The following is a 27,369-nucleotide window of genomic DNA, read 5'->3' as shown; positions in this document are numbered from 1 at the left end:
CATTTGATGATTTGGAAGAGGGGACTGAGTGTAGCATAGCAAAATTTGCAGATGTCACTGAACTGAATGGAAAAGCAAATTGTACAGAGGATGTGGAGAGTCTGCAGAGGGATATAGATAGGTTAAGTGAGTGGGCCAAGGTCTGGCAGATGGAATACGACATTGGTAAATGCAAGATCATCCACTTTGGAAGGAATAATTGAAGAGAAGGCTATTATTTAAATGGTGAAAGACTGCAGCATGCTGTTGTGCAGAAGGACTTGGGAGTGCTTGTTCATGAATCACAAGAAGTTGGCTTGCAGGTAAAATAGGTCAGTGGTCCTCAACCACTGGGCCGTGGACCAGTACCGGGCTGCAAAGTATGTGCTACCGGGCCGCGAGGAAACAATATGATTTGGTGATACGAGTCAGCCGCACGTTTCCTCATTCACTGTCACCCCCACTGTTGAACTTGAACGCACGCGAGGTTATCAGTTGCCTAAATGCAGGGATACCCCAGCTCCAGTGATCACTGGTTGGCATCAGGTAAGCAGCCGCCTCGTGCGGCCGGCAAGAAGTGCCGTTGCTACTGGCTTGGAGCGCGGACAGAGGGGCGCCGCCTCTAAACCTGTTTAGCACACCGAATATTCGCGGGGAACCTGGTGCTAAAATATTCACAGATGACCTAATTCGGTTTCAGGGTTTTGTAATTAGCGGAGCAGCTACCTCGCTGTGATCTACTGAAAGTCATCACTCAAGCCAAACTTTTGTCGGCTGATAGATCCTACCTACCTACCAGGGGGGCGGGCGCGCGCACTGTCACACTCCTCGCTCGCTTGGTTGCTCTCTCCAGACTGTGACTGCCATGGCCCCGGCACCTCCCTTGTCCTCTCACGCCACCCATGACTAAATTCGTGAAGCGTTCCATATTTTTGGGAATCAAGGGATATGGGGTCAAGGCAGGGACTGGGTATTGATAGTGAATGATCAGCCATGATCTCAGAATGGCGGTGCAGACTCGAGGGGCCGAATGGTCTACTTCTGCACCTATTGTCTATTGTCTATTGTGTCTTGTGGTGGGCAGGCGGGAGGCTGGAGTTCGGGCCCAGAGGCTGTCTAATGAGCCAATGAAGCCCTCAAAACTGCTTCGGTACCTTGAGTCCAAGCACCCTACACTTAAAGACAAACCCGTTGAGTTTTTTCAGCGGAAAAAACATGAGCAAGTGGGACAGAAACAAGTGCTGATAGCCACAAAAACTAAATTATGGAATAGACTGGACATAAGGAACCCCCTTCGAGTATCAGTGTATTCCGGTTGTGATTAACACCAACCCCCCACCCGTCCGTCGGCTGGTCGACAAGAACACTGTCAATATCAAATCGGTCTGTGGTGCAAAAAAGGTTGGTGACCCCTGCAATAGGTTATTAAGAAGGCAAATGGAATGTTGGACTTCATTGTTAGAGGAACTGAATTCAAGAGCAGGGAGGTCATGCTGCAACTATACAGGGCACTGGTGAGGCTGCACCTGGAGTACTGTGTGCAGTTCTGGTCTCCATACTTGAGAAAGGATAAGCATAAAGTCAATGAGTAGTACAGCCCACAAACAGGCCCTTTGGCCCATCTAGTCCATGCCAAACCATTTAAATATACTGGCTTTGGAGGCAGTGCAGAGGAGGTTCACCAGGTTGATTCCACAGATGAAGAGGTTAACCTATGAGGAGAGATTGAGTCACCTGGGACTATACTCTCTGGAATTCAGAAGAATGAGAGGGGATCTTATCGAAACATACAAAATTTTGAAAGGGATTGATAAGATAGGAGTAGGAAAGCTGTTTCCATTGGTAGGTGAGACTATAAGACAGTGCCTCAAGATTCAGGGGAGAAGATATAGCACAGAGATGAGGAGGAACTGTTTTACCCAGAGAGTGGTGAATCTGTGGAATTCTCTGCCCAGGGAAGCAGTTGAAGCTTCTTTACTAAATATATTTAAGATACAGTTAGATAGATTTTTATATAGTAGGTGAATTAAGGGCTGTGGGGAAAAGGCAGGTAGATGGAGCTGAGTTTATGGACAGATTAGCCATGATCTTATTGAATGGCAGGGCAGGCTCAATGGGCCGGATGGCCTACTCCTGCTCTTATTTCTTATGTTCTTATGAAATGGCAGAGCATGGTCAAGGGTTGATAGGGCCACTCATGTTCTTGTTTTAGATATACTTTGCTTTCAAACACTGAAGGAGTCTTCTCTTTAAAAACAAAGCACAGGGAATCTAAATAGACCTTGACTAAGTCACATAGGGACGACTGATCCAAAGGAGCCTGCAAGATTAAAAGGAATTCAATGCATTTGATCAAAAACACCTCAATCACAGGAAGCACACACAAGATGATAGCCAAGGGGTGTCACTATAATTGGAGTCTGACCAGTGGCTTACCTCGAGGAACAATGCAAGGTCCCTTGCTGCCCATAATATATACTAACTGCATGGACGTGAATGCAGGATTGCTATTTTGCAGATAGTATTTAATGTAGCATGGAACGTAATTAACTGCAGGATGATATTGATGGGCACTTAAAATCAATAGAGAAATCAAAGGTGGAATTTAATCCTGAAAAATATGATTCTGGGAGACTAACTCGGATAGGATATGTAAAATGAATTACATAACCCAAGAAATTAGTGAGGAACACAAGGACCTTGGCGTGCTTGTATGAAGGTGAATGGGATACATGTCTTCATAAGCCAGAGCATGGAATCTACAAGCAGAGAGATTATGGTGCAGTTGTGTAAAACACTGGTTTGTCCATTGCTAAAATATGCCGTGAGGTTTCGATCGCCACATGATAGGAAGAATTTGCCTGGAGATGGTGCAGAAAAAATGCACCAGATCATTGTTTGGGATGAAACAGTACAGCAATGGAAGAGAGACCAAACCACCAAGTGTTCTCCCTGCACAGACTGAAAGCAGACCTAACCAAACTATACAAAGTAATAAGGAACATTGGATAGGTAGGAAGTAACTTGTCTCCTTAGCAGATGTGATTGTACCAGAGGGCATACAGTTAAGGTAAGGGGTTGGTGATTTAGAGGGGACTTGTGTTTTTCACCTTGAGGCTCATTGAACCTGTAACGTATTGCCTGAGGTAATGGTGAAGGCCAGAACTCTCACATTTGAAATGCCATGAACAAAAGAGCAATGTCATTTTCTAGCAGTCAGTCCATAGTGTACAAGTGCTTGACAACCACCTCAGAGATGGTGAGCAAAGGACCTATTTTTGTGTTCCATTACTCTATGACTCTAAATGTCTATAAGTTAAAAAGAATGCAATTGAATTGACTTTATCTGATTTCAACTGCTTAATTTTAATTTTTTTAAAAACCCGAAAAATTGCCTGAAGCCTTTTGAAAAATAAAAGCCTAAAATGTGAATCAATTATGTAATTTGTAATAGAATCACTTTGGAAAAAGATTGAATGTTTTACGTCCATAGTACATGTACATGCAACTCATCAGGAAAATAAAGGCACAGATACTAAGCAAGCTACAGTGGCCTTGTCCAATAAATTAAAGTTGTTTGCAAGTTGAAGCAGTTGAATGTTTAAACTTCAGAGTAATTATGTAAACATCACAATCAAAATTTTAATAACAGATTTATAAAGGTGAAAATATCACTTGCAACTTTTCAAATTCCACAAATAAAATATTCTTAATAGAGGGGACCAAACATAGGACTTAAAACCTCAAGTACACTGGACATAGATTAATGAATGAATTAGCTGTCTGACTTCCACAATGCAAGATTAAAATAAATGTCTGTTTCCCCATGAAGGCCACAAGCCTCTTTGCAACTGTTAGTAATAATAAAACTTCACAGCACATCAACCCACTAACTGAGTTGTGGTGTCTGAGTTACAAGACAAAAATAACTACAAAAAGAAATGATTTTACTCCAGTCACAATTTAAGGCTGAACAAGCAGATTCAATTCAATGTTCAGACTATTGAACCACTAAATATTTTTCAATAACAAAGTTTAATAACAAATCACAATTACTTCAAAATCTTCAAAAATGACTTAGGATCCTTTGTGATACTACCTTCTGCCTAGAGATGTTTTACTTCTACCTCAGGTCTTGTTCGAGCACTCCAGCAAACACATGGAATGTAGGAATAAGGTGGGGAAGGAGGAACCTTCCCAAAAAGAATCATAGATAAAACTTACAATTTAAAAAGAATAAATCAAGTTTCACTTTAAAAAAGAAAATAAGCTTCTGAACATTTTTCTTCAGTCATATTCTCAGTCACACGATTCATAAATCAGTAAAATATGAATCATTATAACCTGGGGCTTTTCAAACATCATAGGTAGTGTACTTCCCAGTTGTCTTACTGTCTGTACATTTGACCAAAGAGCATTCAGAGCTCATGTATTTGCATATCCGACAGGGACTGCCTCCAGACTTTAAAGATGTATAATTGGAGTTCAGTAAGTATTAGATTGCACCATGTGAGTATGTTATGATCCGATTGGTTGAAAACTAATATAAACAGAATTGCAATCCATAGGACCCATGCCAAGTACTGCTCCATGAGGTGGGGCACCACAGACAGGAATGTTTAGTAATACTTTCCTTTAACTCTTTCAGGACTTCAGTAACATACAATGAAGGCAAATTTCTGGTTATCTTAAAATAAATTCTCACTGTGTCCCATCAGAAAACCATCATATTTACTTTAAATAGGATTAACAGGACCTCCAGTGTCAAAATATGAATGGAATGGAAACAATGTTGCATGATCACCTACACTTTTAAATATTTACTACATTATTCTTTTTTTTAACTTTTTTAAAACAAAAACAGAAACACTAAACAAATGCTAACAAAGCCAGGGTATCACATATAAGCAGCAACAAATATAAAACTATTAACTTTAAATATACAAAGAAACAAGAAAATCCACTCTAAATTCTGTTGGACAGAAGGAACTATATCTAAAAGGAGTCACAAAACAGGAACATTTACAGAGATAACCCAAAACGTTGACAGATTTGTACAGTCTTTACAGCTTTCTGGTTATGGGAAGTTTTCAGAGTACTAACAAACAGTTTGAAGTCTGATGTAAAAAATATAAACAAAGGTTTCTTATTGCTGTATTTGCAGTTATGGATATAAAATTTGCTGTAAATTAACAAAAGATTTATGATCAAGAAATGATCCCTATGAGATTTGATATTATTAGTAAACCCAAATAAGACATTTTCAAAACAAAAAGTAAAATCCACATTAATATATTGATCTATAAATTGACAAACATCAACCCAAAATGTTTTAACATACTCACAATCCCAAAACAGATGAAATAAATCCTCAGGATATAAACCACAAAAAGAACAGTTAGTTTCAATATTAGAATTAAACCTTGTCAGATAAACATTGGTTGGATAATATCATTCTTAAACATTTCCACATCCTTTAATTCCAAGTCTTCACAGCATTTACACTCCTTAGCTTGAAACCATGCTTTTTGCCACCAACTCCAGAACCAATCTAAAACATTTTAACAGTAGTTCAAGTAATTGAAACAAGAAACAAACAGTGCAGTGCCACCATTAATAATGCAGCTGCTTCAGTGTCAGAGACCCAGGTTCAAACTTGACTATGATCGCTATTTGCATGGAGCCTGTGCATTTTCCCTGTGAATGCATGAGCTTCCTCTGGCTGCTCTGCTGTCTTCCCACATCCCAAAGACTTGTGGGTTTTTAATTTAATTGGCAGTTGTATGTAGCATATGAGTGGTATAATCTGTACAACTGATGGGATTGTGACAAGAACATATAATGGACAGATTTATGGGCAGCCAGTGACGACAAATGGATGCTTGGGACACTGGTGGAATGGGTTTGCTGGCTGCTGTGGAGCTGTAGGCGTCCTCTGCTGCCTGGGAACACAGTGTGTAGCCATATTTGAGTTGCAAACTGTCTGAGTTATGAGAAAGAAAGTAATTTTTCCCTCCCCTTCCTCCTTCTTCCATTCCCCACTCTGGCCTCTTACCTTTTCTCCTCAGCTCCCTATCACCTTCCCCTGGAGCCCCTCTTCCTTCCCTTTCTTCCATGCGGCACTCTCCCCTCTTATCTTTCTTTCTTCTCTAGCCATTTGCCTTTTTCACCCACCTGGCTTCACCTTCTAGCTAGTCCCTCTTCTCCATCCCTTAACCTTTTCATTCTGGTGTCTTCCCCTTCCTTTCCAGTCCTGAAGAAGGGCCTCAGCCTGAAACATTTACTATTTATTAATTTCCATAGATGCTGCCTGAGTTCCTCCAGCATTTTGTGTGTTACTCTGGATTTCCAACATCTACACACTCTCTTATGTGTGTGGGTTATGAATAGCTCACAAAAACAGAACTCTGTTGTAACCTGGGGAACATATGAAAGATAGGATTCTTTAGAATGTAGATGATTAAGAAGAGATTTGATTGTGATATACAAAATTAGGAGGGGTAAATGCAAGCAGGCTTTTGTCCACTGAAGGTGAGTGGGACTAAAACCAGAGTTCATGGCTTAAGGGTGAAATGTGAGGAGTTTAAGGGGAACATGATAGGAAACTTCTTCACTCAGAGGGTCATAAGAGTGTGGAATGGGCTGCCAGCGCAAGTGGTCCATGCAAGTTCAATTTCAACATTTAAGAGAAGTTTAGATAGGCACATGGATAGTAGGGTTATGGAAGGCTATGGTCCTTATGCAGGTCATTGGGAGTAAGCAGTTTAAATAATTTTCAGCATGGACTAGATGGGCTGAAGGTCCTGCTTCTGTGCTGTACTTCTCTATGACTCTAAGATCAGATGATGGTCAGCAACAACTTTAAGCGCTGAAGTACTCATTCCTGGGCTGTAATTCCCAATGACTCTGCATTCTTGAAATCCAACATTGAAAAACAGAAAACTTTGTAAATTGTAAATCAATCAGCATTAATGGAGAAACTGGCACGTTAATAATGTGTCTGAAAATATTTTCCTTGTCATCCTTGTTAATCACCATGACAATAATGCTGAACTAACTACAAACATAGTACCCTTTGCTTCAGAATTAGGGAAAAGATAATTCTACCCTTCAGTCTTGGCATGACCTTTTCATCCACATTTGCCTTTGTGTCCTTTGCCCGTTATCTTTACGTCAGAATAGTATTGCTTTACATGGGGGAGGTAGTCTTCATTCAGTATTCAATTCCAGTATAACATTTCAAGAGACAAAGGAACTTCAATGCATTAATTTAATCTTATGTCAACTTGGCACATGTGCAATTGTGCAAATGTGTGACCATATGCCATTAGTGACAGCTGGTCAGTATGGTTAATAGCAAGAATGCAGATCATTATCATAATAAAATATCTTGTACCTCTGTATTGAAACAGAGAAATTATAATCAGCTCAATTAAATCACTCTAAATAATGCTCAAATAATGGGCTCAAGATAGCCCATGATTTAAAATAACTCAATTAAGTGTGTTATTTCAAAACAGATCCGATTTATTTTTAAAGACATTAAAAAAGCATAATGTTAGAGAGATTTCCTAGGAACTCAAAGTTTAAAATGCAAAAAAATATGATAGAAAATAAGCTAAAGCTGCTTAAATATGCAGAACCATTATATTTAAATAAAAGTAACAACAAATAGTTGGTCCTGTATGGAAAGATAGGCTTAAAAAAATGAAAAAGATCATTTGCTGGAAACATATTTACATATTGAAAAAGGAAAATAATTAAAAATTAAGCCAATATTCTTACATGCGCAATGTTCTTTCAAAAGCAAAATCGCTTCACAGTACCTGCTCATAAACAAACAAACTAAATGTATTTGAAAACTCTCTCCAGAGTAAACTCAATAATATAATTATTCAGAAATCTTGATGGTTCAGCATTTGGTTCACTCATCAGCCTGAAATGTGAGCAGGGAAGCCAAAATAAAGGCAGTGTGTGCAGCCAGAACCAGTCCAGAGGGATGGACAGGTCTGGGATTGCAGTTTGCAACACTAGTGCACAGGAACCTAGTTTACAGCTACAGCCAGGAAGGCATATTTATTTCCTGCCCCCCTTTAAACTAATTGGGTTGGCTGGAAAATTTGGTATATTACTGTAAAAAGTGAAGAAATGGTTATTAATACTCCTATCATCCATAAAGTCTGCTATATTAGCACTTTCAAAATAACATATTTTTAAATTATACATGTCACCTCATTTGACTAAATCTAAACTACATGCATTACATTTCGTCAAGAGAGATCCAGGATCAAGTGCAATAGTTTTGAACATTGAGTTTAAAATACCAGATCTGAAATTCTACAAATACAAACATGCCGAAGGATGTGGTTAAATCAAATTGTGAAGCAATCACTCTTTCATATTTTAAGAAACAAACCAATGGTGTGCATCCAGTCTGTGTTCAGCAACTTGCTTTGTTAGAAATCAACTTATCCTAAAAAGCAGTGGCCTCTAGCGCTGCATGTAATTGCCGAGATCACACTGTCCTAATTTGACCTTTGCTTTCAATATTTAATTGTCTTTTACATTATGCATCATCTTTCTAAATAAAATACATTTTATTCCGAGAGAGAAGGTGGAATATTCTGTAACATATTGCTTCAGTAGTCATTTCTAACTCCTTTACATCCAGCCTTCTGTTTTTTTCTTAGACATTATACAAGAGACTTTGCATAATTTATAGATTATGAGTTTTTTTAAGTGCAGCCATTTGACCTGAGTGGTTATTCTACAGATGAAGGCAGCTCTAATGCTTTATGGCTAAGTTCTCCCATTAAACATCTTCCTTCAACCAAATATCTAATCTATTAAAGATGATGCCTCTGTTTCATTCATTAAACATGCTGGTACTGTACAACTATTGAATTATAACCCTTTATAAATTGTTTCCTCTTTTTATATGCAATAATTTATATTTATTTATTGTCTACATATTCTCCTCTTGCACTCCTTAACAGCTGGAAATAATCCACTGCCCCCATCTTTCCATCATTATATTTTGTTAGATCTCTTCATAACGTGGAGTCCTGAATCAGCACACACCAACTTGAGCCACATTAAGATCTTAAAAAGCTTTCAACATTTGTGCTTTTCTTTGTCCCCCATTATTACCTCACCAGCATAATTCTCCAGTGGTCCAATATCAACTCTCACCTCCCTTTTACTCTTTGTATAACTGAAAAAAACTTTTAGTATCCTGCTTTATATTATTGGCTAGTTTGTCCTCATATTTCATCCTTTCCTTTCTTACAGCTTTTTTAGTTGCCTTTAGTTGGATTTTAAAAGCTTCCCAATCATCCAACTTCCCACTCACTTTTGCTTCTTTATATATATGCCCTTTCCTTGGCATTTATGCAGTCCTTAACTTCCCTGGTCAGCCATGGTTTCTTAGCCCTGCCATTTGAGAACAACTTCTTCTGTGGGACATATCTATCCTGTGCCTTGTGAAAGATTCCGAGAAACTTCAGTCATCTCTGCTCTGCCGTCAACCTCGCCAGGATCCTCCTCCAATCCACCTGGGCAAGCTCCTTTCTCATGCCTCTATAATTCCCTTTATTCCATTGCAATACTAATACATGTGACATATGCTTCTCCCTATCAAATTGTAGTATGAATTCAATCATATTATGATCACTGTCTCATAAGGGTTCCTATAAGTTAAGCTCCCTAAAGATTTGGGTTATTACACGACACCCAATTGAAAATAGCCCTTCCGCAAGTAGGTACAATCACAAGCTGCTCTAAAAAGCCATCTCATAGGCATTCAACAAATTCCCTTTCTTGCGATCTGACACAAACCTGATTTTCCCGGTCCCCTTCCATATTGAAGACTCCATTACAATCGTGGCATTACCCTCAATATGTGCCTTTTCCAGCTCCCTTTGTAATCTCAACCCCACATCTTAGCTGCCATTTGGAGACCTATATATGATTTCCATAATGTTTATTTTTTATCCTCGCAGTTTAACTCCACCCACAAAAATTCAAAATTCTCTGACCCTATGTCAACTATTTCTGAAGATTTAATTCCATTTCTTACCAACAGAGCCAATGCCTTCCTGCCTGTCCTTTCAATACAAAGTATATCCTTTAATGTTAAGCTCCCAACTATGGCCTTCTTTCAGCCACAACTCAGTGATGCCCAGAACATCATACCAACCAATCTCTTATTTGCGCCAAAGTCCATTCACCTTTTTCCAAATGCTGTGCGGATTTAAAAACAACACTTCCAGTCCTGCATTCTTTTGAATTTTACCTCTGTTGTACAATTTAACTCTTTGCTCTATCTCCACTTGTACCCAATCATTGGCTTGTCAATTCCTTACATTCATGTTATACCTATCATCTACTTGTAAACCCAGATGAGAAAGTAAGTTATTAAGATACAGGGGTATGAAGTGGGATGTAAATGTGTTAAGCAAGTAAGAAAAAAAATGAGATTTGGAGTATAATATTGGGAAATTAGCATCTACTCTGAATGTACGTTAGTAGGAAACAGAGCAAAATATTGCTTAAATTAAGAATGCTTTCTGCATTCAAAGGCCAGCAACGAGGACGTGTGACGAAGGATATCTTTGGTCAGATGTCGAGCCAGCAGACCGGGGAGGGTGAGAGGTGTGTGTGTGTGTGCGCATGTGCATGTGCGTAAGTAAACAGGGCCTGTTTTCCTGTTGTTCTATTGTTGCTGTTGCTCTTACTTGGTGTTGCTCTGCTCAGCTGAACAATGTGGAGATGCTATGTTGGAACCAGAATGCATGGCCACACTCGAGGCCTGCCCCTAGCACATCCTGAGGTTGTGTTGTTTGTTCACACAAACAACACATTTCACTGTATGGTTTTATGTGCATGTTTTAACCAAATGAATCTGAATTTGAAGAACAAAATTACTATACAGATATAGCAAGTAGCAAGGTTACTGTCCTTAATGTTAAAGGAATAGAGTCATTGCCTCAACTGAACATAGGGCTAGTGATAAAACTGGTGGGTAAAGTACAGTAATTGTCCCTCTACTTAAGAAGACATGCTTGCATTAATGAGAATTCAGTAAAACTCAATTGGTTAATACCTGGTTTAAATGGGCTATCTTCTGAAAAAACATTCAGAAGACTGGACCTCTTAAGAAGAACAAGGGATTTTGGAAACAAAGAAAATTCAGAAGGAGCATGACATGCTGCTGTCAGGAGAGATTCCCTGTGTAAGGAATTTAGAACCAAATGAGGGTCACTCATTTAAAAAGGGACATGGATGAGGAGTTTCTTCTCTCAGTAATCATAAACCCGTTAACATTCTGTATCTTGGAATTATGGAGGGCAAGGTAGACAGATGTTGGATCTGTTAAGCCTCAATCAAAATGAAATTACTCAGTATCTTCCTGAATGTCAGAACAGGTTCAAGGGACCATAAATCTGACCCTTCTCTTAAATTCATGCCTTTATGTCATGGATTGTATCAAAAGTTTTTAAAGATGAACTTATTGAGCCAAATGAATAAATTTCCATTACTCCACTGATGAGTGTCTTGGTCTTGTAAATGGAGGAAAGTCTCTACAGAGTCAGGTCGTGAACCATTTACTTCAAGATATTCAATCTGATTGATATAATAACAACAATACTTATTTTAATATCCCTTAGAACAAAGATAAGAGTAAAGTAATTTTGCTCTAAGGATATTAACACTACCTGATGCCTTCATTTGCTTTTACATCACTGCTAACATGGCTTACCTTACTTCACCTGTGGCTGTATCCACTTGGAATTTAATGCCAAAAGTGGTTATCAATATTACCTAGTAAAATTTAATGGATGTATACAAGGAGTTACTAGTGAGTTCATGGTATCTTGAATGTTCCATTCAACATTCATTCCACCCCAGCTTTGGCATTTGTTTTACACAACACCATCGAATCTCCCATTGTTATCGTCTCTATCAAGCTGCTCTTAAACAACATAAACTATGCCACAAAAACTCTGTTTTTCAAGGTCCACACAGAAATAGCTCTCCTCAGACAGCATCTCACGAACCTTGTTGACCTCCGACCTACTGGAGAAGTAAAGAGACCCAGATTGCCCTCAAGTTTATCATAATTGGTAACTGTAAGGATTGTCTACCAAAAAGAGCTACGAGTAGTTGGTTGCAAATCATCATGAGATCCAGCAGTTAATTATTCATTGATGAAAAACTTCCTGAGATTGGACGCTCTACTATGCCAGAGGGGGGAGGGGAAGGGGGTGGTATCTTAAGAACAGATGGTGACTGGAAGAAACTGCAGGAATGGCTAGCTACTTGGTTATAAACTTGAATACACTCAGATTTTTCTAAGTTGTCAAAGCCATCTTATGCCCAAACATACATTGCTTCATCTCAATGAAGGACAAAAAAATTAGTTTATTAACGACAGGCACGATCTGCACTAAGTTTAAGTAGCAGCCAATGCAGAATACAGCTGTGGCCATCCCCCTCAATAACAGGTACTGTTAGGGACGGTGGGGATAGCCTAGCAGAGACATGCCACAGGGTCAGGTTTCTGGCACTGAGTCTGGCTCTGTGGCTGAGAAGGGAAGGTGGGAGAAGAGGTGAGCCGCAAAGATAGGGGATTCATTGGTTAGGGAAACAGACAGGAGGTTCTGTGAATGAGAAGAAGATTCCCAGATGGTATTTTGCCTCCCAGGTGCCACAGTCAGGGACCTCTTAGATTGAGTGCACAACATTCTTAATAGAGAGGGGGGGGGGCAGTCAGAGGTTGTGGTCCACAGCAGTAGCATTAAAATGGGTAGGAAGAGTGAGAAGGTCCTTCAGCAGGTATTCAGGGAGTTAGATGCTAAGTTAAAAGACAAGACTTCCAGTGTTGTAATTTCAGGATTGCTACCCATACCATGTGCTACTGAGGCCAGAAGTAGGAAGGTCACACAGTTTAACATGTGGCTAAAGAGATGGTGCAGGAGGGAGGGCTTCAGATTTTTAGGTTATTGGGCTCTCTTCCAGGTAAGGTGGGACCTGTACAGAAGGGACATTTTGCACCTGATCTGGACGAGGAGTAATATCCTAGCAGGAAGGTTTGCTAGTGCTGCACCTGGGGGGTGGTAGTGTTAAACTACAGTTACAGGGGATGGGAAGCAGTGCCAGAGCAAATAGTGGAGTGGTTGTGGGGAATGTTGTTGTTAAGCCTACATAAAAAGTCTTGAATTGAAAGGTTGAGAAGGTTGAATGTGGTGCGACTGGCTCCAAACTGCAAATGCAAGGAGTATTGAAGGAAAGGCAAACAAGCATAGGGCATGGATCAGCATGTGGAATTACAGTCGGCCCTCCTTATCCGTGGGGGATTGGTACCGGGACCCCTTACAGATATCAAAATTCGCAGATGCTCAAGTCCCTTATTCAACCTGTCTCAATCCGGTGAACCTCAGGACCCAGTGGAATCCCAGACTTTATTTAACCTGTCTCAAATCGGGGGACATTAGGACCTGGCACCAGAGCTTTGAATGCGCAGTGTTTCTGTTCATGAAAATAATCACGATCACAATTGAAAATAAAGTGGAAATAATAAAGTGTTTGGAAAGAGGTGAAACACCATCAGTCATTGGAAAAGCGTTAGACTACGTCGGTCAACAATCGGAACAACTTTAAAGGATAAAGTGAGAAAGGTTCTGCCCTGATGAAAGCTACAATTATTACTAAGCAATGCAGTGGTTTAATTATTGGGTTTTGAGTTTTTGATCCTCCACATCAACCCAGCACGATGGGGAGCGTGCTAGGGAGCGATCTGTCTCAAGTACTTCTGTTCCTGAGCCCGGCGCTGAAACATACGTTCTTAAGTGTTTTATATGCATAGAAAGGTAAAATATATACTATATACTAAGACAAACGTTTGACTAACTGACTCTAAATAATACCAGATGTACCTGTTCCGACTTACTAAGAGAACATCCGGTTTTTTTCAATCGCAATCCACGGTAACCCACACACATCCTCCCGTATACTTTAAATCATCTCCAGATTATTTATAATACCTAATACAATGTTATACTGCATTGTTTAGGGAACAATGACAAGAAAAGAATGTCTGTACATGCTCGAACAACAAGTGCTGGAAGAGCACTTCAGGGTTTTCGCGATTTGCAGTTGGCTGAATTCGCGCATGCAGAATCCACTGATAAGGAGGGCCGACTGTACAACATCATAGCCAATAGTGATACTTGGCTGCAGGAGGGACAGAATTCGCAGCTCAATAATTGGGGGTCTTTGCTTCAGTCATGATAGAGTAGGAAGGATAAAAGGGTGGCATTACTTGACAGGGGAAACTGTCATGATATTGCTCAGACAGGACAGGCTGGAGAGCTCGTTTACTGAGGCTATATGGGTGGTACTCAGGGATGACTAAGTTAAAGAAATTATACTATAGACCAGAGGTCGGCAACCTGTGGCTCCAGAGCCACATGCGGCTCTTTCATCTCTGTGATGCGGCTCCCCGTGGTTTGTTAGCTTTTGAAATGCAATTTGAAATTTGAAGATTATGGTGATCTTGTACAATCTAAAAACTTTGTGGAGACCCCATTTCCTGGCACATCCGAACCGGCTCACAATTAGCCACCGTTCCAGCTAAGGGAGATAGCCTACGGGGATTTGTGAGTACGTGTCTTTTGGAGCATCCGCGCCCATGGGGATGGGTTGAGGGAGGCTTTAAAGCAAGGCTGTTTAGTTCGAATAAAGTTACCTTTGACTGCAGTCTTTATTTTAGCGCTGCATGTAGCACACCGCTACGTGTTTTTTATCGCTATTAATATACATCACCACTGCCAATGCCTGACACCCACCAGTGCGCGCTTTCTTTTAATTCTTCGATCTAAGGTAGGCTAACTATGGAGTAACCTTCAACCCAACGTCTTTTTTTTGGAGTTCAAAATGTTTTTGTTTAATGCAGAAATGTAATTTCGTTTTCTCTGCAGGAGTTCACCAATTTCATAAATGCAACACATTATAGTTTGTTTATACATAGCATAAAGGCAAAAAAACCCGTTGTATGCAGTGTTATTTCATTTTAAATGTCAAACGGGTTTTGTGGCTCCCAGTGTTTTCTTTTCTGTGGGAAATGGGTCCATATTGGCTCTTTCAGTGGTAAACGTTGCCTACCCCTGCTATAGACCATCCAACAGTCAGCAGGATTAAAAGAAGGAAATTTGTAGAGACTGCAGACTGTTGCAAGAAACAAAAGATTATGACAGCATTCCCATAGTATGAAAGGGTTGGATAGGATAGAGTTTGTCAAATATGTTAAGAAAAGTTTCCTTAATCAATACAGAGGTCTCAACTAGAGAGAATGCAATACTAGATCTCCTACTGGGGAATGAGACAGAAGAGGTGACAGAACTTTGGTAAGAAAACACATTGCATCTAGTGATCATAATGCATTAGTTTCAAGATAATAATGGGGAAGGATAAGTCTGAACCTTTGGTTGAGATTCTAAGTTGAAGAAAGGCCAATTTTGAAAGTGTCATAAAGCATCTGGCAAGGGTGGATTGGAATAGTTGTTTTCTGGCAAAGGTGTACTTGGCAAGTGGGAGACCTTCGGAAGTCAAATTTTGACAGTACAATGTTTGTATGTTTCTGTCAGAATAAAAGGCAAGGATAACAGGTTTAGGGAACCTTGTTTTTCCAAGGGATATTGAGGCCCATGGTTAAGAAGCAGGTGTATATCAGGTATAGGCAGGAAGGAGCAAATGAGGTACTCAAGAGGATGATAAATACGAGACAACACTTAAGGAATTTTTCAGGAGTTTTCACAGACATATTAATGACAAAATGATCACAGGAGGCAAAATTGGTCCCATTGAAGATCAAAGTGGTCATCTATCCATGGATCTGCAAGACACAAGGGAAATCTCAAATGGATTTTTTGCATCTGCATTTACTCAGGAGATGAACGGTCTATGGAAGTGAGGCAACACAGCAGTGAGGTCTTGAATCATATACAGATTGTAGAGGTAGAGGTGTTTTGATGTTTTCAGGCAAATTAGGTGCACACGCGGACTTTGTGGGAGATAGTGCAGAAATAGGGGCTCTAGCAGAGATACTTAAAATGTCCTTAGCCACAGCCAAGGTGCCGGAGGATTGGAGGATACTAATGTTGTTCCATCGTTTAAGAAAGGCTCTAGGAATAAGCAGGGAAATTATAAGCCGGTGAGCCTGAAGTCAGTAATGGGATAGTTACTGGAATATATTCTAAGGAACCAAATATATAAGTATTTGGATAGACAGGGACTGATTATGTCTGGTCAACATGGCTTTATGCATGGGAAGTCATGTCTAACCAATCTGACAGAGTCTTTTGAGAAAGTTACCAGGAAAGTTGAAGAAGGCAAGCTGTTGTCCACATGGATTTTAGCAAGGCTTTTGATAACGTCCTGCATGGGAAGTTGGCTAAGAAGATTCAGTTGCTTGGCATTCAGGATGTGGTAGCAAATTGGATTAGACATTGGCCTTATAGGGGAAGCAGGAGAATGGATGGCTGCCTCTCTGACTATTGCCCTATGACAAGTGGCATTATGTGGGGATTGGTTCTGGGTCCTTGTCATCTGTATCAACAATCTGGATGATAATGTAGTAAACTAGATCAGTAAATCTGAGGATGACACCAAAATCGAGGACATGGTGGACAGCGACGAAGACCATCAAACCTTGTAACAGGATCTGGACCAGCACCAGCTGGAAAAATAAGCTGAAAAATCACAGATGGAATTTAATTTAGCCAATTGTGAGGTGTTGCATTTTGGGAGAAGGATAGGGTAGGACTTACAGTGAGTGGCAGGGCACTGGGAGTGGGGTAGAACAAAAGGATCTGGGAATACAGATTCATAATCCTTTGAGAGGATAGTTGTGATGAAAAACAACTCCTGCCTAAGCGAGAACTTGAACCCGCTGCAATTTGCCTATTGCCACAATAAGTCTACAATGGATGCAATCTCACTGGGTCTTCACTAGGCTTTGGATCAATTGGACAATAGCAATACCTATGTCAGGCTGATTACAGCTCAGTATTCAACACAATCATATCCTCAGTTCGAATCAACAAGCTCCAAAACCTGGTCCTCTGTAACTCCCTCTGCAACTGAATCCTTGATTTCCTCATCAGGAGACCACAGTCAATGTGGATTGGAAATAACATCTCCTGCTCGTGGATGTCATCACATGTCAAGGATATGTGTTTAGCCCACTGCTCTACTCCCTCTACACCCATGACTACATGGCTAGGCACAGCTCAAACGTCATTTATAAATTTGCCAATTACACAACTAGTGTTGGCAGAAATTTAGATGGTGATAAGGCCTACCAGAGCAAGACTGATCAGGAGGTTGAGTGGTGATATAACAACAACTTTGTACACAACGTCAGTAAGACCAAGGAATTGACTGTGGATTTGAGGGGAAGTTAATCTCAGTGCTGATGGGCATTGTGCTGATGGGCATTACCTTTCTCACATCAGTGTTACAGTAAACTCTCTGCCACAGTGGAGCTAATCAAGAAGACTAATGGTTGAGACTGCTCAACTATATCACCTCCACATCAGAAGAAAGATCATCCCAAGCTCACTGCTAATGTGCATGTTTTAAGAATAGGAAAGTCTAGGATTCAAGTGTAATGTGTAGAATCTGAGGGCATAGCCTCAGAATAAAGCAACATCACTTTGAAATTGAGATGAAGAAGAATTTCTTCAGCCAGAGAGTGGTGAATCTCTGGAATTTGTTGAAGCTGAGGGCTGTAGAGGCCAAGTGATTGGGTATGTTTATGGCAGAGATTGACAATTTTCTTAAAGAACATGGAGACTAAAGGTTACATGGAGAAGGCAAGAGAATAGAGTTGAAAAAATTCAGCCATGATTTAATGGCAGTGAAGACTAGATGGGCTGAACAGCCTCATTTTCCTCTGAAAGCTGATGGACTCATAGAAGTGAAATTCCAAGTTATCACTGACTTGTACACTAAAAAATATAAATAAGCCTAATGTTCAAACTTCGCATAACAAAGTTCTGCTATCATGTCCTTGCTATATAAACCCAATATGCTTTCTCATATTTCAAGAGTCACTGATCTGTCAAGTCAGATGAAAATAAGCCTCACGTATAGTGTGCCAGCGATCTTTGGCTATCTGAACAGTGTTTAAAGATCAATACCTGATAACTGACACAAAGCCCATGGTCTACTAAGCAGGAAAGATTCCAATGCTTTTGAATACTTGAGACTGACTAGTCACAGCAATAAGTAGTCCAAGTCCCAGAAGGAGATAGGTAATGCTTTGTTCACAAAGCCTTCCAAATCCACTGGCAAGGTAGGTGAAACCAGCTATCAACACTACTACATACAGTCAGCTTTACTGAGCAGACCACAACATTCACACAGATGAAACCAGTCTCCATTACAGAAAGTCTATTTTGTCCTGTCATAAGAGATCACCAAGTGCATATACAATAGAACACAAACATTCTCAAAGCATCCTTGAGAAAGTGCACACCTCATACTCTTGGGAATCCTTGTCCCCTGACAACTGATATTGTTTAAAGATTTAAAGCTATCCACATATTGTTTGAAAGTACAAAGCATCATCCAAACCGGACCCCATCAACCCTGCTGAGTACATCCTATCCCATCTGTGGAAGAGTTTGCAGGTTTCTGACTGATCTTTTCAACTCTTAGAATCCACAGAACTGGACTCATCCTCAGTGTTAAGAAGCCTCCTGTGAAGGGACAAATTCAAAGTTCAAAGTAAATTTATTTATTATTCTGGTACATATAATACAACTGAGATTCAAGAAACACCAAAAAAATGCATCTAAAAGTAATAACAATAATGAAAAAACGAGTAATAAATATCGAGAATATGAAATGAAGAGTCCTTGAAAGTGAGGCCCATAGTTGTGGGAACAGTTCCTTGTTGGGATGAGTATGGTTGAGTAAAGTTATCCCCTCTGATTTAAGAGCCCGATGGTTGGGGGTGTAATAACTGTTCCTGAACCTGGTGCTGTGGGTCCTGAGGTTCATGTACCTTCTTCGTTATGGCAGTAGCAGGAAAAGAGCATGACCCGGGTGGTGGGGATCTCTGATGATGATGGTGCTGCTTTCCTGCAAACCTACTCCTTGAAGAAAAGATTAACGGTAAAGATGGCATTACGCCTGATGTACTGGGCTATATCCACGACATTTGTAGGCTTTTTTCCATTCAAGCGCATTGGTGATTCTATACCAGACTATGATGCAACAGAGGTTTAGAATTCAAAGTATGTACACATTATAAAACCTTGGGATCTGTGCCCTTTCAGACAGCTACAAAATAAAGAATCCCCAAAAGAATTCAGTTAAAAAAAGACCATCAAACACCCAATGCACCGGGAGAGAAAAAACACAAAACACACAACCAATAATAGTAAGCAAATAACATTCCGAGCTGAAGTTTTATGAAAGACATGACTACAACTGGAGCCTCAGTTCATCGCAGAGTCAAGCAAACATCACAAGACCACAAATGTGAAGCCAGGCATCACTTCAGTCAGAGCAGGCCACAGCCTCAGTTCAGTGCAGAGCTGAGTAAATGTCGTGGAGCAGTGAGCAGAACCAGCCCATCCCTTGCCTCTGGTCCCAACACCCTGACCTTTTCAATCTGGACCGGCGTTTAAATCGTCCAAATATCGGGTCGCTCCTTGCTCTCAGACCAATCTGGGGCCCTGGATCCCGCCACCATGACACGGCCTGGCACTTAAATCAATCAGACATCTGGGCTTTCAGCACTCCCATTTCCGCTATGCCTTGCCTGCACCTCCACTTGCCTAGCTTTGTCTCTGCTCACCTCTCCATCGTTAGCAATGATCATTATGAATAAAATGTTTGTAATAAGGTCACAAACAAGAGACAATCTGCAGATGCTGGAAATCCAAGCAACACATATAAAATACTGAAGGAACTCAGCAGTCCAGGCAGCATCTATGGAAAAAAGTACAGTCAACGTTTCGGGCCGAGACCCTTCAGCAGGACTGGAGATAGGACTTTATTTTTCTCCAGTACTGCCGAAGGGTCTTGGCTTGAAAAGTCAACTGTACTTTTTCCAAAGATGCTGCCTTGGCCTGCTGAGTTCCTCCAGCATTTTGTGTGTGTTGCTTAGTAATAAGGTGGTTGGGAGCTTTCTTTGTTTTGTATTTTGTTGCCAGTAAGTAGTTGCTTGGCATCACCATTTTAAACTGATCACTGTAATCTCCACTGCACGTCTATAGAAGTTTGTCAAAGTCTTAGATGTCAGGCGAAATCTTTGCAAACTTCTGAGCAAGTAGAGGCACTTACAAACATGCTGGAGAAACTCAGCAGGTCAGGCAGCATCGGCGGAAACGTGCGGTCAATGTTTCAGGCCAAGACCCTTCGTCAGGGCTGAAGAACGAGGGGGCAGAGACCTTATAAAGAAGGTGGAGGGAGGGTGGGAAGAAGGCTGGTAGGTGCCAGGTGAAAAATCAGTAAGGGGAAATATCAAGGGGTGGGGGTGGGGAAGCAGGGAGGGGATAGGCAGGAAAGGTGAAGAAGGAATGTAAGGGGAAAGCACTATGGGTAGTAGAAGAAAGAATCATGAGAGAGGTGATAGGCAGCTGGAAGAAGAGGCAGAGTGAAAGTGAGATGGGGTGAAGTTGAGAGGGAGGGAATTACCAGAAGTTGGAGAATTCGATGTTCATACCAAGGGGCTGGAGTCTACCCAGATGGTGTATGAGGTGTTGCTCCTTCATCCTGAGCTTGGCCACATCATGGCAGTAGAGGAGGCCATGTGTGGACATATCCGAATGGGAATGTGAAGCAGAGTTGGTGGGTGGCAACTTGGAGATCCTGTCTGTTGTGGCAGACGGAGCGGAGGTGCTCAATGAAGCAGTCCCCCAATCAGCGTCGGGTCTCACCAATGTCCAGGCTGCAACAGGAGCACCGGATGCAAAAGGTGACACCAACAGACTCACAAATGAAGTGTTGCCTCACCTGGAAGGACTGTTTGGGGCCCTGAATGGTGGTAAGAGAGGAGGTGCAGGGACAGGTGTAGCACTTATGCTTGCAGGAGTAAGTACCAGGTGGGAGATCTGTGGGGCGGGACGTGTGGACCAAGCAGTCGTGGAGGGAACAACCCCTGCGAAAAGCGGAGAGGGGTACAGAGGGCAAGTAGAGGCACTGTTGTGCTTTCTTTGTTATGGCACTTATGTGCTGGATCCAGATCAGATCCAAGAGGTATTCAGGCCCAAGTATTGATTAGTTTTGAGGGGATGATATTATTGAATGCAGAGCTATAGTCAATGAAGAGCATCTTGATGTCTGCATCTTCACTATCCATATGTTCCTAGGTTAAGTGAAGAGCCAATGAAATGGCACCTGTTGTGATGGTAGGCAAACTGGAGCAAATAAAATTTGTTCCTTAGGCAGGTGTTGATATTTTTCATCACCTTAAAGCAATTTGTCACAATACACGCAAGTTCTATTGGATGACAGCAATTGAGCCAGGTTATATTCTTCTTGAATACCGACATTATTGAAGCAGGTGGGTAACTCAGACTGCTTAAGCAAGAGGTTAAAAATACGAGTGAGCACTCAAGCCAGACGATCAGCATTGGTCTTCAGTACTTGGCTAGCTACCCTGTCTGGGCCATAAGCTTTCCATGGGTTCACCCTCCTGAAGAATGCTCTCATGTCAGTCTCAGAGACTGAAATCACATGGTCATTGAGGGCTGTGGGAGTTCATGAAGATACCTCCATGTTTTGATGGTCAAAATGAGCATGAAAGGCATTTTGCTCATCTGGGAGCAAAACCTTGTTGTCACATATGTTGCTTGGTTTCACTTTGTAGGAAGTGATAGCATTCAAGCCCTGCCACAGCTACTGTGCATCCTTCTGTGATTCCAGTTTGGTCCAGTATTGCCACTTCGCACGTACAATGGCTTTCCAGAAGTTGTATCTGGACTGTTTGTAATTTATTTGGTCACCAGACCTGAATGCCACTTATCTGGCCCTCTGCAGATTGCAGATCACTTGGTTCATCCAGAGCTTCTGGTTAGGGAAGACCAAGTGATTTTGTGGGGGCATGCTAGATAGTCCATGACTGACTTTATAAAATCTGTGACAACTGTGGCATGCTCATAAGTGTTTGAACATGGCCTAGTCCACTGACCCAAAGCAGTCACATAGCCACTCCTCTGCCTCTGGTGACCAACTCTTCAGTGTTCTTATATCTGTAGCCTTGCTCTTTAGCATTTACCTATGTGCAGGTAGAAACAGGACAACCAGACGGCCAGATTTTCTGAAAAGCGGTCTCAGGATCAAATGATATGCATTCCTTATGGTTAAGTGTGTTGGGACCCCTGGTGCTGTAGGTGATATGTTAATGGTAACTGAGCAGAGGTTTCTTCAAGCAAGTCTGATTTGAAGTGCCCAGAAATTATTTGAAAGGCATTGGGTTAGGCTGTGTTTTATTTGCTTTTCGCTGCACTCAATACCTCAAGTGCTTGCCTAACATTGGCTTTGGTGATATGTAAACTGTGGTTGGTATCATGGAGGAGAACTTTCTTGGTAAGTATAATGGTTAGCACTTAATCATTCCATATTCCAGGCTGGGGAGACAAGACCATTGTGTCTGAGCAGCACAAAGAGTTAACTATGAAACCCAAATTTTGTCCTCTTTGAATCAGCAGTTCAGTCCATCCAATGTTTTAAGAAGCTGTTGGGTCTTAAAGCCGTATCTGAGGTTAGCCATGTCTCCCTGAGAAAGAGAATGCTGCAATCCCACATTTCCCTCTTATAAAGCAATCTTACCCTTGGGTCCTCAAGTCTTAACCTCCAGAGACTGCACATTTCTAACAAGATATTTATATCTAACTTATATTTATAAACTCTAACAAGTTTCATATCCCAATGTTTTAGTCTGGCTTGAAGTACTCCATTCCTCCCTCTTATCCAGACATGGCAATGTGCCTTCATCTGATGAAGATGCCACACCTGCATTCTTGAGAGTTAAGTCTGTTGAGTCCTTCAGAAGATCGTTAAATCACTAGTTTGTTAAGCCTGTTTCTTAAAGGGATAACACAAGCTGTAAAGTGCAGCAATAATAGTTCAGAGGAGGCACCTCCCTCCTCCATCTCCAAGTCCAGGTTGCAGCAAGTAGCTCACTCAGCAGAGATTTCATTGTCTGTCAGCTACCAACGTTAAAACAACTGTTCACCACCAGAGTGAAGAAAAGAGCTGAAAAAATCACTGCTGACTCCATCCATCCTACCAGTCACTTATTCACCACAATGCCATCAGGAAGACACAACAACTTCATCATCACCAGAACTACACGTCATCTCCAAGTTTTCCAGCTTCTTATCAAAACTCATTCAGTTGTAATACCCTAAATGTCCCTGTACAACATCTGTTATATGGTTTTTCCTGCTCTCCTTGTTCTGCTGATAATTAAGTTTGTTCTGATTGTTGATGTTTGCACGTGACCATTCTGCTAATTTTATTAATTGCTCATGGCTGTTAGCACTATCATCATGTAAACTGTCAGTTGCCATTGCGTTGTCCGTTATGGTTTTGTCCTATATTTTATGCTTGGCACCAAATTACAGTCGATTTTGATATGGTTCATATACTGGCAATAAGGTGATTGTGACTCTGATTCTGATTATATCTAGAAGTTTTGTGCATGACCTGCAAAATGTTGCTGTATGTCACCAAGGCTATCTTGTTCTTTGACAGGAAACAGATCACTGCAATGTGGAACAAAGGTGTGTTGCTACAACAAATAGTAAACACGTCTCCAATTCACTTTTCCTCTGCAGCAACTTAATGGTTCTATTGGAAAAAGAAACTCATCCTCACTGCACTCTTTCTGAAAACCAATGTTAGAGTCAGTGTTAGTGTTTGCATAACTCCAGTGCTTGGATGCTTAAGGTTGTTATAGCAGGCAGTGGTAATGGGGACAAGCTCCCACTACCAAGGTGAGCTCCTGGCCTTCACGTGTTGTTTAGCAACTAAGCCCAGCAGAACCATTTTTACTGAGGAGGGACAAACGTGCATTACTGATGTCTTAAAACCAGTCACTTTGGGTAGATGGGGCTTGTCAGTCATGGTCGGCAGCTCATCAGGAGAAGGAAAACTTTGGTCTCAAATCTCTGCTGCCTTGCAGATATACCCACTCATGGGGAAAGCTTTGGGAGTAAACCCAGAGGGAAAATTCCAGAGCTGAAGTCCCTATAGCAGTCCTCTGTTGAATTCATTGCTGACTCCTGTGACGCTGCAGCTGCCAAACTGTATCAGTCTCTGCCATTCCTTTGGGTTTATCAGATGCTTGGAGAGGGAGAGCTTGCTACATGGACAACAGCTTGTTGTCAATATTGTACTGCCGTGACTGGTGTACCTAGAGAGTTGGGACACGACATCCATGGTCAACCCCGACTGACAGCAGCCTCATCATTTCAACTCCACTGTTGACAAAGAACGACTTGTGGTATTGAAGCTCCAAACAATATATCAAGTGGAATCCAAGCACAATGCGGAGAGATGAAAGAAAGAAAGGGTGAGAAACGTTGTAGAATAATTGTGTCTAAATTTATTTTAATTAATCTTAGTCTACTGCTTTGAAATGTGTGGGTTTATTTATTTATTGAGATACAGGGTGCAAATGGCCCTTCCAGCCCTTTGAGCCTCACTGCTCAACAAACCCTGATTCAACCATGACCTAATCGCAGGACAACTTACTATCACCAATTAACGTACCAAGCCTTTGGACTGCAGGAGGTAACCAAACTACCTGGAGGAAACCCATGCAGTGGCAGGCAGAATGTACAGACTCTGAACAGTCAGCAGTAGAAACTGCACCCAGGTCACAGGGGCTGTAAAATGCAGAGCTAACCACTACGCTACTGTGCTGCCCGACAAATTATTTACTTCACCTCAGTGTTTTGCAATACAATCAAGTATCTACCTTCTCAATCACTCAACTTGACAATAAATGACATTTCTCTATAGGCAGAGACCTCATTCAAAGTTCAAGTTCTTTATGCCAGTGGTCCCCAACCACCGGGCTGCAAAGCATGTGCTACCAGGCCACGAGGAAACAACATGATTTGGCGATGAATCAGCTGCACCTTTCCTCATTCCCTGTCACGCCCACTGTTGAACTTGAACACACGCCACTTCGTTACCCACGCGAGGTCATCAGTCGCCTAAACGCAGTGATACCCTAGCGCCAGGGATCACTGGTCAACCTCTGGTAACCAGTCGCCTCATGTGGCCGGCGAGAAGCGTCATTACTGTTGGCCTGGAGCATGGACAGATGGGTGCCGCCTCTAAACCTGTTTACCACACCAAATGTTCATGGGGAACCTGGTGCTAAAATACTGGCAGACGACCTAATCTGGACTCAGGGTTTCGTAAGTAGCAGAGCAGCTACCTCCCCGCGATCTACTGAAAGTCATCCCTCGAACCAAACTTTTGAACGCCAATAGATCCTACCTACCTACGGGGGGGGGGGAGGGTGCGCCCTGTCACACTTCTCGGTCAGTCGGTCTCTCCGGACTGCAACTGCCGTGGCCCCGATACCGGGACCACCGGCCCTTATCTTGTCCTCTCACTGGTGTGTTGCAATGATTTTATATGTTCATACAAGGAAAATATGCGCATTGTGTTTAATATTAAGTTTTTGTTTGATAAACCCTTTTAGAAACAAAATTGAGTGTATTCGTCACTTATAAGTGACTTACAGTTGATTTATCACCTATATTCCGGTCGTGATTAACACCTGCACAACCCCCCCACCGTTGGCCAGTCCGCAAGAACATTGTCAATATTAAACGGGTCCACGGTGCAAAAAAGGTTGGTGACCCCTGACTTAACTGACGAGTGGTGCCATTCACAATTATGACTGGCTATCCATTAAATGTTGAGATTAATGCAGTAAACTTCGGGATTCTTCAGCTAAACCAAGAAATTACTTTTTTTCATTAAATTTGATTATGAGAATTGGTTTTTATAACTATATGGTAACACAGAAGCCTTGAGATACTGAAATATCTTACGCTGTGCAAAACAATAGCAAGAAATACATGTATTAATCACAAAAATAATTCTCCAAAAATACAGTACAAGACCTTTATTCTCCAACAGCAACAATGACAAAATGAATCAATTTTGATGACAAGCCCAGTATAAACTGTGCTATGCCAAAGTCATACAGGCAAACTGCCATATTTCTATTGACAATACAACTTTAATTTATACTGGTGACCTATTTTTACCTTAAATTCTGTAATATTTATGTAAATTTATATCTAAATGTTATAATATTCATTCTCTGTACACCCCTTAAAATTTCATATTTTAGACAGAGGGGTATAACAAAATTGCAAAAAAAAAGAGTTGAGAGCAGCATGGATTAACCACCATCATTTTAAATAGCTGCTTGAAGGGTCTGGTGGCCAACTCCTGCTTTTATGTTATTATGTGGGCCATTTGTAAAAAAGGCCTTTGGAGCAAGCTGTTCTCTAGTCACTGCTGGCCATTGCCTTTTTGGGGTACAAAAAGCTGCTGACTGCTTTCTTCTAGATAGGGTTATAAATAACGCTATCTGGAATGGAGAAAGCTCGATCCTAGATTGGAGAAAGGCCAATTTTGATGGCATCAGAAAGGATCTGGCAAGTGTGGATTGGGACAGGTTATTTTCTGGCAAAGGTATACTTGGTAAGTAGGAGGCCTTCAAGAGTGAAATTTTGCGTGTACAAAGCTTGTATATACTTGTCAGAATAAAAGGTGAAGATAATAGGTGTAGAAAACCTTGGTTTTCAAGCGATATTGAGGCCCTGGTTAAGAAAAAAAGGATGTTCATTACAGGTATAGGCACTTAGGAACAAATCAGGTGATAATGGAATATAAGAAATGCAAGAGACCATTGAGAAAGAAAGCAGGAGGGCTAAAAGAAGGCATGAGGTTGTCCTAACAAGGTGAAGAAGAATGCTAAGGGATTCTACACGTATGTTAGGAGCAAAAGGATTGTAAGCAATAAAGTTGGTCCTATGGAAGATCAGAATGGTAATCTATGTGTGGAGCCAAAAGAGATGGGGGAGGTCATAATTGATCATTTTCTATCTACATTTACTTAGGAGATGGACACAGTCTCTAGAAATAAGGTAAAACAGAAGCAACTTCATGAACTGCATACAGATTACAGAGGAGGAAGTGTTTGCTATCTTGAAGCAAATCCCCAGGGCTTGACAAGTTCCCTCAGACTCTGCGAAAGGTAAGTGCAGAAATTGCCGGGGTCCTAGCAGAGATACTTAAATCATCGTTAGCGACAGGTAAAGTAGCAGAAGACTA

General features: G+C 41.2%; 1 protein-coding gene across 11 annotated transcripts in view; it reads right to left on the bottom strand.

The window, feature by feature from the left end:
• LOC132397252 (focal adhesion kinase 1) overlaps window positions 1–27,369 on the bottom strand; it is a 545,830-nt gene that overhangs the window by 285,013 nt on the left and 233,448 nt on the right. The window contains exon 1 of one of the 11 annotated variants that reach the window (XM_059975843.1): window positions 4,324–4,370. The exons of the other annotated variants lie outside the window; for them this stretch is intronic. The gene's annotated coding sequence lies outside the window, so the exon portion shown is untranslated. Of the gene's footprint in view, window positions 1–4,323; window positions 4,371–27,369 lie in introns of those variants that run through there. 11 annotated transcript variants of the gene reach the window in all.

This window comes from Hypanus sabinus, chromosome 1, assembly GCF_030144855.1.
Source record: "Hypanus sabinus isolate sHypSab1 chromosome 1, sHypSab1.hap1, whole genome shotgun sequence".
Lineage (NCBI taxonomy): Eukaryota > Metazoa > Chordata > Chondrichthyes > Myliobatiformes > Dasyatidae > Hypanus > Hypanus sabinus.
Note: the sequence above shows the minus strand (reverse complement) of the source record. Positions and strands in the feature narration are given on the sequence as shown.